Genomic DNA, 16,275 nt, shown 5'->3' with positions numbered 1-16,275 from the left:
GCAGTGAGCATTACTTCAGTAAAGATCTTCTAAGGGACCCAACAATTTCCAACGACAATGCGTACATAAAATCTAATTATGCATTTTTAGCCCCTATTATTATAGCTCTTAGAGTGTTCAGGGAAACCAGTCTAAACGCGACTGCGATTGATAGAAGAGGTGACAGAAAAAATCAGCTTGGTCCCAGATTCTATTGGTATAAAAGCTAGTGATGAACTACATACAGTTCTACAAAAAAAAAAAAAAAACCTAGAACGGGCCACCCTGCGCACAGTGCCTGACATCTTATCAGATAAGTCAACAGAACATGAGTGTGCGGTCTCCCCTCTGTACAGTGGCTGACATCTTATCTGATAAGTCAACAGAACATGAGTGTGCGGTCCCATTGCAGCTAATGCCGTCATTTAAATATGCTCTGGTGACATCTGTTGACGTGGATCTCTCGTTCTCGGCATGTAAGACGCTATTAACAGATAAGAGATGCAACTTCTCAACGGAAAATCTGGAGAAAGAGTTAGTTATTTACTGTGACTCTAATTATGGACATGGACAATAATATAACTTGGATTTTTGTCAATCTATTTCTTTGCTAGACAATAAAATGTCAGATTTTTGTCATTTTCAGATTTTTATAACCTATTTGTGTAGGTGATAGAACCTATTTTAGGTACCTAATTTAAGATTTTTAGAACCTTAAAGTCCGAGATCTACTCATGACACATCCTAATTATTCAGAATTGTAATTTCTATTTTTCGCCCGTAATACGCTAGTGACTTCACAAGATTTCTAAATTTCTCTCCAGTTACTATCCTGCTCTGTTGGTGCCGCTCCGTCCCCACAGCCGGTTGTGGGCGTTGGTATCACAGCCAACCAGCAGATGTCGTTCAGATGCAAGCACTGTCTACCAATCTTCTCACTTCCTGGGAAGGAGGAGCACTATCATCGTAAGGAAGGTAAGCCGAAGCCGCTGTTTCATTCTGATGGTCACTAAGTTCCTGGTACAGAAGGTCGCCAGCGGCATGTACGAAATTCCATCTTAATACAAATGCATGTTCTGTAGCTTTTTAGATTACTGGCAGAAAACAGCTCTCTCCAGTTCGCGGAGGTCTGATAAATGGGGTGCTTGGATCACCCCCTGTCTTCCCAGAAGGTGACTCAAGGCGACATTTCCCACTTACCGTGTTGCAGTTACATCCTGTCTTTACTGAAGGTGGCTCAAGGCGGCATTTCGCCCTTGCTCTACTGCACTTTTACCTGTAACACTTCGAGCCGTCAGACTGTCGCCATCGTCTCTTCTGATAACCTTGATCACTCCGACAGTAACCTGTGGGAATCCTAAGTAAGGCTTTAGATTTTGCTCTGGCATTATCCTGAGCCTGCGTTACGTGCTTTCTCATACTCTGTTGAAATTTTCTAGAGTGCGTCGTGTTTGGCCAAATCTATTTTCGGTACGCTCCCTCAAAATATGGACATTACTTACAGGAGTTGAATAGATCAAGGATTTAAATGGCTTGAGACGTGAAACGCCATTGAATTCAAATCTGATGATCGGGCAGGCGATGCAATGGATCCCTCTCGACCAATCCACAGATTCAGAAACTCGCTATCGAAACGTCGGCTAAACTTTAGAGTAAAGTGAGACGGAGTAGTATCGTGCATAATCTACATTCACTGTATGACATCTAGAGGTACAGTGTCAAGTAAATGAAGCACTTTTTCCTAGGAAACCTGTTCCTTCCTGCCGTTTAGGAAACCTGTTCCTTCCTGCCGGACTAGTGAAGTAATTCGTTGTCTAAGTTTTCGGACAGCCATATCAATGATTTCAAAGTACTCATTCCTGTATAGTTCTTCAGGCGATATAATTTCATGTGGATCCATGCTCTGGTCGACCATTTAGGAACTGCTGTGTTCCTTGGAAGTTACGTCTGTTCTGAGCCACGCTCTGATACCTTAACATTACATCCTTCGTATAAGGCAGAAAACGTTTAATTCGTCCTGAGTCTGTTATGGGCATCAATTATAAATTCAGTTGATGAGTAAAGTCCTGTGACTGTTCTTCTATCTCCTTGGAAACTATTGTTGAAGATTTCTAGAAGCTCAGTTTCTTGTTTCCCCATTATGAAATCTAGGTATGTTTTACCAGCCCCAAGTAACACTCACCAGGCCACCGGATGCTTCATATCCCTGTTCTGTTAGTTCACTCAGTGTCTGGAGAAGATAAGGACATATTTTCAAAATTTCATTCATCTTTGACCGCCTGTATTGTAATAAAGTGCGACATAAAGGCTTGATCTTGGCAAAATTACTGATATTTATTCAGATGCACCTTCAGTTACCCGCAAAAGTATGATTTTTGCTTTTGTTTTGGAAAACAGTATTCCTAATTGATGAACTGTTTCCAGGGAGTTTTTGAAAGTTCTAGAAAATTCGCTGCTTGTTTACATAAGGAAATTACCGCAGAGAGGCGTCACAGTGCATAAAAGCTGCCAAAGATTGTTTGTCAATTATAAATGATTGAGTACCCCTATGAACCCCATTCATGGTTCCTGACAAACCGAGGGTACGTTTGTCCACCGAATCCCTGTGGGTAGCAATAGGGGTGAATAAAATGCTCATGAATGACTCCACGGCACAAGTTAATGCTGAATTAAACAGAACAGGCCCAACTAAAAACAAATGCCAAGGCTACGTGTAAAGAAGATTGTAATTAAAAATGCACCTCTCACGTCCGTAGCATAATCAAGGATCACTACAGGGAATTCCTTTTGCAACTCGCCATCTACCACTCCTACATCACTTCATGAGTGGGAGGAGGACTGTTCTCATAAGAAAGGTAATCTAAGGCCAATACAAATTCCTCTTGCACTTTCCTCACGCTGTTTCATTCTACTGATCACAAAGTCCCTGGTATGGAAGATATCCATAGGCTTGAATGAATTTCCACTTTTAAAATAAATACATGTTCTGCGGCTTTTTAAATTAATTGTGTAAATCAGATTACCTCCAGTTTTTCGGAGACTTGATAAATGCAGTCTCGGATCATGGTGACGTCCATTTCCTGTCTTCCCAGTAGGTGACTCAAGGTTGTAGTCGCCCCTTGCTCGGTTGCAGGTTTATCTTCAGTACTTCCAGCCTCCAGGCTGATGGTATTGTCGTCTGTGATATCCTTACTCGCTCTGACACTAACCTGTATGAATCCTAAGTAAAGTTTTACATTCTGCTCTGGCATTATCCTGAGCCTGCGTTACATGCTTTCCCATACTGTGTTGAAATTTTCTGGTGTGCGTCTTATTTGGCCAAGTCTGTTTTGGATACGTTCCCTCAGAATATGGACGTTATGTACAGGAGTTGAATAGATCAAGGATTTAAATGTCTTCAGAGGTGAAACTCCATTGTATTCAAACCTAGTGATCGGGTAGGCAATGCAGTGGATCCACCTAGACCAATCCATAGATTTGGAAACTGGTTTTCGAGATACCGACGAAAGTTTAGAGTGAAGTGAAATGGAGCACTATCTTGCGCAATCCACACCCATTGGATGACGTCTAGAGCTAGTGTCAAGAAAATGAAGTATCTCATTATTCACAAACAAAGGTTATGCTTGTCCAGAAAGTCTCTCAGGGTAACAATAGGGATCAATAAGATGATCATGAATGATTCCATCGCACAGGTTAATGCTGGAATAAAGAGAATCAGACCAGCTACAAACAAATGCGAAAACCATCTATAAAGAAGAATGCAAGTAAGAACCCACTTGTCACGTGCGCTGCATAGTAAGGGATCGCTACAGGGTGTTCTTTTCATAATATGCTAAACAAGGATATTGAATTATTTTAATGTTTTGGTGTTAGACACGTATCTCACTATTAATGACAACATATATAACGATCTTTTCTTCTTCTGCAAAAAATTTGGAGATAATTCTGGTCTATCATTTAGACTGTCTTGAACACATAACTGCAATCTGTAAGAAGGTGTCAGCGTCACTTGACTCACTACAGAGATATAGAAAAGTATTTCTCTTCCAGCTAAAAAAAGAAGCTCATAGAGAAACTAACATTCTCGATATTTGACTATGGTGATGCCTTTCTCCAAGGACCTCAGTAGGAAAGCTCAAGCAGGGTGCAGCTGACGATGAACGTTGCTATGATACTTTTGCGGCGTACGCTTTTTCGACCATATCACACCAGCCTACGAACACATATGTTGGCTACGTACCGATAAGTGTAGACACTATGATACCCTGTGTCTGCTCTGTTGTCTCCTCAGTCATTGCACTCCCTCTTATTTGTCTTCAACAATTACACACTGAACAGCACAGCAGAAATACTCGTTCCCAATAAAGTAAAATTCTCTCTGTACCATCACATAGCACTGCCATATTTTCCAAATTATGTTCTGTATCAGAAACTCGACTTTGGACCAATCTAACTGAAAACATGGGAAAAATTAAGTTCTTTCCAGACTTCAAAAGACAGCCAATGGTTCACGTTCTGTTTCAGTAGCCATCTCTCCTATATTCTACGCAGCTCATTCTCGTCAGTCCCCCTCCTGCAGAATTTGTCCCTAACCGTCGTCGGCATAATTTTCTGTTTCTACTTTGTTTTTTTCCTAAAAACCACTGTCACTGTCAATTCAGTGTTCTCTTCTTATGTTATCCCTTCCACTTCTGATGGCTTCAGTGCTAAGCTAATCTACACTCATGCTCATAAATTAAGGAAAATGTTGATCCATGGCGAAACAACGCTCTGGTGGGCAGTTTGCGGGTTTAAATGACCCCGGGGTATGACCACGCGGTGCATTTGACCTACGTTCGTCGCACGGTCGCGCTGACAGCAGTCCACATACGCAGAGGTGTGTTGGTGCATGTCAGAGTACGGTGCAGCGGCTAAGTGTGCACACGTTTAGAGACTTGCTAATGGTGACTGTGTGTTGAAAATGGCTCAAAGAGCACATGTTGATCACATTATGAGCGTTAGAATACTGGGGCGACTGGAGGCTGGTCAAACACAGCATGTCGAAGCACGGGCCGTCCGTGTGCCACAAAGTACGATCTCAAGATTATGGCAACGATTCCAGCAGACAGGAAACGTGACCAGGCGCTACAGTACTGGACGTCCACAGTGCACAACACCACAAGAAGACCGATATCTCACCATCAGTGTCCGCAGACGGCCACGGAGTACTGCAGGTAGCCTTGCTCGGGACCTTACCGCAGCCACTGGAACAGATTTCTCCAGACTCACCATCTGCAGACGACTGAACAGACGTGGTTTATTCGACCGGAGACCTGCAAGGAGCATTCCACTGACCCCTGGTCACAGGAGAGCCCGTAAAGCCTGGTGTCAAGAACACAGTACATCGTCGTTGGAACAGTGGTCCTAGGTTATGTTCACGGACGAGTCCAGGTATAGTCTGAACAGTGATTTTCGCCGGGTTTTCTCTGCATGTCTTTGACAGAGGAACTGTAACACGTCAGGTGTACCGGGACTTATTTTTTCACCAGTATGTCCACCTTTTCAGGGGTGCAGTGGGTCCCATTTTCCTCCTGATGTATGATAATGCACGGCCCCACCGAGCTGTCATCGTGGGGGAGTACCTTGAAACAGAAGGTATCAGGTGAATGGAGTGTCCTGCCTGTTCTCCAGACCTAAATCCCATCGAGCACGTCTGGGATGCTCTCGGACGACGTATCGCTGCACGACTTCAAACCTCTACGACACTTCACGAGCTCCGACAGGCACTGGTGCAAGAATGGGAGGCTATACCCCAGCAGCTGCTCGACCACTTGATCCAGAGTATGCCAACCCGTTGTGCGGCCTGTGTACGTGTGCATGGTGATCATATCCCATACTGACGTCGGGGTACATACGCAGGAAACAGAGGCGTTTTGTAGCACTTGTGCTTCGGGACGGTTTTCTCAACTTATCACCAATACCGTGGACTTACAGATCTGTGTCGTGTGTGTTCCCTATGTGCCTATGCTATTAGCGCCAGTTTTGTGTAGTGCCACGTTGTGTGGCACTACGTTATGCAATTATCCTTAATTTATGAGCATGAGTGTATTTCATTCTATATGCCTTTATTATTACTCTACCTATTATTATTATCATTGGTAGGGTTTTGTAATATTTTTGGTATGTGCGATTATTGATCAGATGAGAGCTCTGTGTATATTTAAATTTTCTTTCGCTGTTGGAGTCGCGGGAACGCAGTAGTTTGATACGTATAAACAGTTATCGATTATATTACACTAAAAGCATTCCTTTAACTGCAGTCTGAGGCAAATTTATTCTTAATATCAACTAATCGAACGTCTACGTTCCTGTGGTTCCGTCAACGACGGAAAGTTTTACTACATGAAATATATTGTGAACCAGGACAGAAAGGAGGACGGAATCGGTCATTAAGTCATCCGTCTTTTTTATTGCATTAAAGATCTAGATTTCAACTGACGATGCAGCTATCATCAGTGTGTTATAAGCAATCGTTATGAACATAATTCTAATGTACATATTCCAGTCTAACTCATGCATGTATACGCACCAGTCCAACTGCTCGTGGGGCACAATCAATACTATGGAATCGAACATGATACTCGTATTGTGGATAATAAGATGGTACTATGACACTCTCTGGGTACGCCTGATGTTAGTCTTAGGTCGGTAGATATCTCTTGGTTAAAAATGATGTTTATTAAATATTTAATTTCGAAACCACCATCTTTATTATATCCTGCACAGATAGGTGCGGTTTCCTATTTATTTTATTATTCCAAACAGTCGTCATTACGCAAACGCCAGCACGATCACCAAGCATTGTGGCATCGGTTGCGGTTATCGGCGATGTTGTCTCCTGTTGATCCCAGGGAACGGCCACAACAATGCATTGTCGCCTGAAGTTGCGTGAGGCGTTGCTTAGCATTACTGTCGAGTTCTTTTCGATACGTTCGTGTGCTGATTAATTTTGTGCTGTGAATTAGTGAGGAAAAAGTCTATCAATCGTATTTGTACTGGTTATCTGTACAGTTTTGACACACCAGAAGAGCAGGTGTTAAAGACATTTACTTAGCTTGGGAGCTTTGTAAAAAGCTAAGCCGCATCTTTGTGCGAGGAGGGGACTGCCGCATAGCCATACAAGGTAAGAGCCAGCTACTTTCTGTCAGTTCCTTGTTTGTCTCGTAGCGTGAGATAATTACTTTATTACAATCAGCATTACATTACATTAATACTTGTTTCATAGATAATGAATAATACATTTCGTAATGATGAGGAACGTGGCACTTTAATAAAGGTTTTCTTTACGCAATATAACTAATTATTATTATTATTATTTCAGTTACTACTTCATATCTAAAAATTCATCTAGTGAGTAGAAGGAGTTGTCATTCAGAAATTTCTTTAATTTGTTTTTAAATGTTAGTTAGTTATCTCTTAGACTTTTAAAGCGATTTGGCGAATGACCAAAGATTTTTGTGGCAGAATAGTTCTCCCCTTTCTGTTCCAAAGTCAGATTTAACCCAGAGTAGTGAATAGCATCCTTTATTCTAGTGTTGTAGCCATGCACTTTGCTATTATTTTGGAATTGGGATAGGTCATTAAAAACAAATTTCATATGTGAATATGCACTACTGGCCATTAAAATTGCTACACCACGAAGATGACGTGCTGCACATGCGAAATTTATCCGACAGGAAGAAGATGCTGTGATATGCAAATGATTAGCTTTTCAGAGCATTCACACAAGGTTGGCGCCGGTGGCGACACAACGTGCTGACTTGAGGAAAGTCTCCAACCGATTTCTCATACACAAACAGCAGTTGACCGGCTTTGCCACGTGAAACGTTGTTGTGATGCCTCGTGTAAGGAGGAGAAATTTGTACCATCACGCTTCCGACTTTGATAAAGGTCGGATTGTACCCTATCACGATTGCGATTTATCGTATCGCGACATTGCTTCTCACGTTAGTCGAGATTCAATTACTGTTAGCATTCGGTGGGTTCAGGAGGGTAATACGGAACGCCGTGCTGAATCCCAACGGCCTCGTATCACTATCAGTCGAGATGACAGGCATCTTATCCGCATGGCTGTAACGGATCGTGCAGCCATGTCTCGATCACAGAGTCAACAGATGGGGACGTTTGCAAGACAACAACCATCTGCACGAACAGTTCGACGTCGTTTGCAGCAGCATGGAATATCAGCTCGGTGACAATGGCTGCGGTTACCCTTGACGTTGCATCACAGACAGGAGCGCCTGCGATGGTGTACTCAACGACGAACCTGGGTGCACGAATGGCAAAACATCATTTTTTCGGATGAATCCAGGTTCTGTGTACAGCAGCATGATGGTCGCATCCGTGTTTGGCGACATCGCGGTGAGCGCACATTGGAAGCATGTATTCGTTCTCGCCATACTGGCGTATCACCCGGTGTGATGGTATGGGGTGCCATTGGTGAACACGTCTCGGTCACCTCTTGTTCGCATTGACGGCACTTTGAACAGTGGACGTTACATTTCAGATGTGTTACGACCCGTGGCTCTACCGTTCATTCGATCTCAGTGAAACCCTACATTTCAGCAGGATAATGCACGACCGCATGTTGCAGGTCCTGTACGGGCCTTTCTGGATACACAAAATGTTCGACTGCTGCCCTGGCCGGCATACTCTCCGTATCTCTCACCAATTGAAAACGTCTGGTCAATGGTAGCCGAACAACTGGCTCGTCGCAATACACCAGTCACTACTCTTGATGAACTGTGGTATCGTGTTGAATCTGCATGGGCAGCTGTACCTGTACACGCCATCCAAGCTCTGTGTGACTCAATGCCCAGGCGTATCAAGGCCGTTATTACGGCCACAGGTTTTTGTTCTCGGTAGTGATTTGTCAGGATTTATGCACCCAAATTGCGTGAAAATGTAAATCACATGTCAGTTCTAGTATAATATATTTGCCCAATGAATACCCTTATATCATCTGCAATTCATCTTGGTGCAGCAGTTTCAATGACCAGTAGTGTAAGTATTGCAAAGGTACTGTGAATATCCCGAGTTCCTTAAATGTTTGCAAGGTGATCTTGGCAGGGCTCCAGCTATTATTCTGATTACACGGTTTTGTGCAATGAATGTTTTTTTTCTTAATGATATATAACCCCAAAATATGATGCCATATGAAAGCAGTGAATGAAAATAGGAATAGTAGGTTAATTTACTGGTATATTTATCAGCAAAAATGGTTCAAATGGCTTTTGAGCACTATGGGACTTAACATCTGAGGTCACCAGTTCCCTAGAACCTAGAACTACTTAAACCTAACTACCCTAAGGACATCACACACATCCATGCCCGAGGCAGGATCCGAACCTGCGACCGTAGCAGCCGCGCGGTCCAGGACTGAAGCGCCTAGAACCGCACGGCCACCGCGGCCGGCTTTATCAGCAAAATCTGCAATGAACCTAACAGCATAAGTAGTTGAACCTAACTATTTTCGCAGATAATTAATGTGTTTCTTCCAATTTGGTTTCTCGTCAATGCACACACCCAGAAATTGTGAATATTCTGCCTTAGCAACAGACATCTGTTCAAAGTCTGTATTTATCAATGATGTTATGCCAGTTGTATATACCGCGTCTTCTCAAAATTTAGTGAGAGTCCATTTGCTGAGAACCACTTAATAATTTTCTGAAAGATATTATTTACAGTTTCTTCAGCTGGTTTTTGTTCTTTGGGCGTGATTACTATACTTGTATCATCAACAAAAAGAACTAGCTTTGCTTCTTCATAAATATAGAGTGGCAAGCTATTAATATGTATTAAGAACAATAAGCGACCCAAGACTGAAGCATATGGGACACCATTCTTGACACTTCCCCAGTTAGAGAACTCTACTGTTAATTTCAACCTTCTGCATTCTTCCAGTTAAATATGAATTAAACCATTTGTGCACTGTGCCACTCATACCACAATACTTGAGCTAATCTAGTTGAATTTCATGATTCATACAGTAAAAAGCATTTGAGAGATCACAAAATATCCAAATGAGTAATGTTCGGTCATTCAAAGCGTTTAATTTTTTAACAGTGCAAAGTCTTTCTCACAACCAAACTGGCATTTTGTTAGTACTCCATTTTTACTAATACGTGATGCTGTTCTTGAATGCATTACTTTTCAGGAAGTTTCGATAAAGCTGTCAGAATTGAGATTGGGCGGTATTTGTTAGCATCAGACCTATCTCCTTTTTTATGCAATAATTTAACAATAGTGTATTTCAGTCTACCTTGGAAAATGGCCTGTTTCAGTGACCTATTACATATTTGGCTGATAACCCTAATTATTTGTTGGGAACAAGCTTTTAGTACGATGCTGGAAATGCCATCAATTCCATGTGAGCTTTTACTTTTGAGTGAGTTTATACACTCCTGGAAATTGAAATAAGTACACCGTGAATTCATTGTCCCAGGAAGAGGAAACTTTATTGACACATTCCTGGGGTCAGATACATCACATGATCACACTGACAGAACCACAGGCACATAGACACAGGCAACAGAGCATGCACAATGTAGGCACTAGTACAGTGTATATCCACCTTTCGCAGCAATGCAGGCTGCTATTCTCCCATGGAGACGATCGTAGAGATGCTGGATTTAGTCCTGTGGAACGGCTTGCCATGTCATTTCCACCTGGCGCCTCAGTTGGACCAGCGTTCGTGCTGGACGTGCAGACCGCGTGAGACGACGCTTCATCCAGTCCCAAACATGCTCAATGGGGGACAGATCCGGAGATCTTGCTGGCCAGGGTAGTTGACTTACACCTTCTAGAGCACGTTGGGTGGTACGGGATACATGCGGACGTGCATTGTCCTGTTGGAACAGCAAGTTCCCTTGCCGGTCTAGGAATGGTAGAACGATGGGTTCTATGACGGTTTGGATGTACCGTGCACTATTCAGTGTCCCCTCGACGATCACCAGGGGTGTACGGCCAGTGTAGGAGATCGCTCCCCACACCATGATGCCGGGTGTTGGCCCTGTGTGCCTCGGTCGTATGCAGTCCTGATTGTGGCGCTCACCTGCACGGCGCCAAACACTCATACGATCATCATTGGCACCAAGGCAGAAGCGACTCTCATCGCTGAAGACGACACGTCTCCATTCGTCCCTCCATTCACGCCTGTCGCGACACCACTGGAGGCGGGCTGCACGATGTTGGGGCGTGAGCGGAAGACGGCCTAACGGTGTGCGGGACCGTAGCCCAGCTTCATGGAGACGGTTGCGAAAGGTCCTCGCCGATACCCCAGGAGCAACAGTGTCCCTAATTTGCTGGGAAGTGGCGGTGCGGTCCCCTACGGCACTGCGTAGGATCCTACGGTCTTGGCGTGCGTCGCTGCGGTCCGGTCCCAGGTCGACGGGCACGTGCACCTTCCGCCGACCATTGGCGACAACATCGATGTACTGTGGAGACCTCACGCCCCACGTGTTGAGCAATTCGGCGGTCCGTCCACCCGGCCTCCCGCATGCCCACTATACGCCCTCGCTCTAAGTCCGTCAACTGCACATACGGTTCACGTCCACGCTGTCGCGGCATGCTACCAGTGTTACTGCGATGGAGCTCCGTATGCCACGGCAAACTGGCTGACACTGACGGCGGCGGTGCACAAATGCTGCGCAGCTAGCGCCATTCGACGGCCAACACCGCGGTTCTTGGTGTGTCTGCTGTGCCGTGCGTGTGATCATTGCTTGTACAGCCCTCTCACAGTGTCCGGAGCAAGTATGGTGGGTGTGACACACCGGTGTCAATGTGTTCTTTTTTCCATTTCCAGGAGTGTATTTTCCTAATTTCTGTAGGAGAGGTAGGTTGAATTTCAGTTTTATCAAATTGCGTAGGTATTGACTCTTCCACATACTGCCTTGCATTTTCTAATGGATAGCTGGATCCTATTTTCTTTACAACACCTAAAAATGTTTATTAAAAATGTTTTCTATTTCTGAATTTGGTTAGCAAATTTTTCATCGAGTGTGATAGAAATACAATCTTCCTGTGCTCTCAGTTGCCCTGTTTCCATTTCAATAATATTTCAAATTGCTTTAATTTTATTATGAAATGTGCAAATCTCAGACACAATTCACATACCTCTGGACTTTATAATAATTTTGCTTAATACAGTACATTAGTTTTTATAATTTTATACTGTTTTTGTATCATTACTCTTTCTAGCTATAAGTTTCTCTTTTCTGTTTACAAGGTGTTGTTATACATTTAGTAAGCCATGGATTTTTAGATGGTGTCTTATGATTATATTTCAGTGTTTTCTTAGGGAAACTGTTTTGAAATATACTCTCAGATTTTCATGAAATAGGTTAAATTTTAAATTAGCATTGGTTACCCTGTACACCTCATCCCATTCGAACTTTTTCAAGCTTCCATAAATTTTTCAGTTGGTAAATCATTAATTAAACACACTATTTTGAAGGACAGTTTTGCATTAGTGTATTGAGCTATGTCTTTACTGCAACCAGCTGTGCATCATGATCAGACAGACCATTTTTAACAGCAAATGTTTTCATGTGATTAAATTTATCTTGGTCTATAAAAACATTATCTATCAGTGTGCTGCTTTCCTGTCCCACCAGAGTTGGAAAATCAACAACTGACGTCAAAATGAAAGAACCAAGTAGTACTTCAAGATCAACCATTCTATCAGGCTCTTTCAGAAAATCTAAATTGAAATCCCTACAAACAATAATTTGATTCCCTCTGTCTGACTTATAATACAACAAAGAATCCAAGTTTTTCAAAAATAGATGAAAATTTCCCAATGGGGACCTGTACATGGCTGTGATTATAAAAGTACCAATATTTAGTTTAAGCTCACAAGCACATGCTTCTAGATGTTGCTCTAAACAAAATCGTTTAGTTTGTTAATTTTTCACACAAAGACAGATTTTAACATATGTGGCAAATTCCTTCTCCATGGTGTCTCTACTGATATGTGCTGAAAGCTTATATCCACGTATATTTACCTTCCTATAACTGTGGCTATATGATGTTCAGACAGTTCTAGTACATCTGTTCCACCATCAGTTTCTAAATCTTATAAACAAACAATAAGCTCATCTGATTTGTTTTTATACCCCTGATATTCTGATGCAATATACTAACATTATTTTTCAATGTGCTTTTGCGAGAATCTTGTAACATACTAACATTTTTTGTCTCGGTACTTTTATGAGAATCTTGTGATATTTTTACATCTGTAGTACCCGCCTACATGAGCTTCTCATTAAGTTTAATTTCAGTCAATGTTGAATCACTGGGCACTGATCTTAGCCTAAAACAGAGGTACTCCCATGAGTTTCAATGCCCCCCCTCAAAGATTTTTGTCATCCAAGTTAATTTAGCCTTCTATTTCCTGTTGAGATGCAGGCCATGTCTTGTGAAGTCCCACCTAGTGATACCATCAGCAGGAACCAAACCTAGGCTTGACAAAGTAGCTGATCTAGCTCTCATGCAATATACCAACATTATTTTTCACTGTGCTTTTATGAGAATCTCTTAACATTTTATCTGGTGATATTTTAACATAGCACTAATGTTGTTGACTATTGGAAACTATTTACTCACACGATATATCAGTCATGCAGTTGAGGACCAATGAAACTTCATTTCAACGCAAACTAAAGGAATGTTTAGGCTGATGTAAATAAACTTGAAGAGCGCGAAACTGTCGCGGTGTGTGGTAAAAGTAAGCTTCCTCAACAAGATCACAGCCTTATCTGTTCATCAAGATAAACCGCTCATAGCAGAAACAAAACCTGAGGGTATTTTGGTGCGGGGGTGAATGCCCAGACTTTTAAAGAAAACGAAAGGAAGCAGTAAAACGATAGGCAGCATGGCTTTCTGTACTACACAAAACTGCTAGCGAATGCTAGACCATAAAACAAGAAAACTGGAAGAAAACTATAAAGACGGAAATATGTGAAGCAAATAGAGTAATTAGAATTAGAAAACTAACGGAGTCACTGGATTCGCAACGACAAATATAGAGATGCTTGATAAAATGATGCTACCTTATGCCATCCAGTAACTTAGGTAAGTGAGGGAATAAACAAGAAGAAGAAGAAGAAGAAGGAGAAGAAGAAGATGAATTTCTGAAGACATTTATAAGCAGCTGCTTTAAAAGAACGATGTCTTTACGTGTGAGTCCCGCCTATGGCACACATAATACTAATAGATACGTACATAATAATAATAGATAGTGTCGGAAGTTCCATGCGGCTTTTCGCGGATGATGCTGTAGTATACAGAGAAGTTGCAGCACTAGAAAATTTCAGCGAAATGCAGGAAGATCTGCAGCGGATAGGCACTTGGTGCAGGGAGTGGCAACTGACCCTTAAAATAGACAAATGTAATTTATTGCGAATACATAGAAAGAAAGATCCTTTATTGTATGATTATATGATAGCGGAACGAACACTGGTAGCAGTTACTTCTGTAAAATATCTGGGAGTTTGCGTACGGAACGATTTGAAGTGGAATGATCATATAAAATTAATTATTGGTAAGGCGGGTGCCAGGTTGAGATTCATTGGGAGAGTCCTTAGAAAATGTAGTCCATCAACAAAGGAGGTGGGTTACAAAACACTCGTTCGACCTATACTTGAGTATACCTCATCAGTGTGGGATGCGTACCAGGTCGGGTTGACGGAGGAGATAGAGAAGATCCAAAGAAGAGCGGCGCGTTTCGTCACAGGGTTATTTGGTAAGCGTGATAGTGTTACGGAGATGTTTAGCAAACTCAAGTGGCAGACTCTGCAAGAGAGGCGCTCTGCATAGCGGTGTAGCTTGCTGTCCAGGTTTCGAGAGGGTGCGTTTCTGGAGTACATTGCCTCCCCCTACTTATACCTCCCGAGGATATCACGAATGTAAAATTAGAGAGATTCGAGCGCGCACGGACGCTTTCCGGCAGTCGTTCTTCCCGCGAACCATAGCGACTGGAACAGGAAAGGGAGGTAATGACAGTGGCACGTAAAGTGTCCTCCGCCACACACCGTTGGGTGGCTTGCGGAGTATAAATGTAGATGTATATGTAGATTATTAAATGTTAAGACACCATTCAGATAGAGGAAGGAATTTTCTATCCAGTGTGATGATCCGTGCGCTGCATGTTCCTTACCTGCTATCTACAAACCGAATGAATTGAGGCCGCGAGGAAACAGATTAAGATTAATGCACTCTAGGAAAAGAGGAAAAAAACACATCACGAATGAATTATACAAATTTATCACAAAATGATATTTATACAGGTATCGACGGGCAATGCGAAATTGTACTTTGGTCGGCCTGAGGATGAGTAGGTGGCACTGCAACGCAGTTTAACGGAGCGCACGACAAGGATAGTAAACAGAGGACATGTAGATACAATGGCATAACGTCTTTGCGAATTTCGTATCGTGTGATCAGTTGGACAGTAACTAAGTCTCGCAGGCAGGCGCGTGAATGATTTATGGATATGTCGGCATTTGAGAGAGGACGTGTGCTTTGGCTCGAAGACGCTGCTTGGAGTAATCGGCGGATCGCTGGAAATCTGAATAGGTGCAATGCCACGAGTCGACGATGTTGTCAGGAATGGATGAACCGAAGCGAAACAAATCGTCAAGAAGAAAGCTGTCGATCTAGAGAGGCAATAAAAAGAGAGGATCGCGCAGTCGTCAAAGAAGCACTCGGAGGCTCGGATACATCATTATCATCGATCCGACGTGCAAATGGTGCGTCAGTGACCAGAAATGCGGTTGAGCTCACGGCGCACCTTACACCCGACTACCCGCGACCTCTCTACACCAACAAGCCCATTTGCAGTGGTGTCGAGCACAGTCGCTCTGGAATCTCATTGACTGAAGTAGAATTGCCTTCAGGAATGAGTCCCACTTCGGATGAAGCCCCGATGACAAGTACAGATGTGTCTGGCGACATCCAGACAACTGTGGGATATCAGTCTTACTGTCGCCCGCCGTACGGACCGACAACCGGGAGTGATGTACGAGGTGCATTCAAGTTCTAAGGCCTCCGATTTTTTTTCTCCGGACTGGAAAGAGATAGAAACATGCGCATTGTTTTAAAATGAGGCCGCGTTCATTGTCAATACGTCCCAGACATGGCAGCACCGTACGGCAGATGGAATTTTACCGCCAGCGGCGAGAATGAGAACTGTTTTAAATACTTAAAATTGGCGACGTTTTCCTTACTTGAACAGCGTGCAATCATTCGTTTTCTGAA

General features: G+C 42.9%; 1 long non-coding RNA gene across 1 annotated transcript in view; it reads left to right on the top strand.

The window, feature by feature from the left end:
- Positions 1–427: 427 nt before the first annotated feature.
- LOC126266970 (uncharacterized) overlaps positions 428–16,275 on the top strand; it is a 57,685-nt gene continuing 41,837 nt past the window's right edge. The window contains exons 1-2 of the long non-coding RNA XR_007548951.1: positions 428–513; positions 804–954. This is a non-coding gene — a long non-coding RNA (uncharacterized LOC126266970). The remainder of the gene's footprint in view (positions 514–803; positions 955–16,275) is intronic.

The sequence above is a fragment of the Schistocerca gregaria genome, chromosome 4 (genome assembly GCF_023897955.1).
Source record: "Schistocerca gregaria isolate iqSchGreg1 chromosome 4, iqSchGreg1.2, whole genome shotgun sequence".
NCBI classification, from domain to species: domain Eukaryota; kingdom Metazoa; phylum Arthropoda; class Insecta; order Orthoptera; family Acrididae; genus Schistocerca; species Schistocerca gregaria.
Note: the sequence above shows the minus strand (reverse complement) of the source record. Positions and strands in the feature narration are given on the sequence as shown.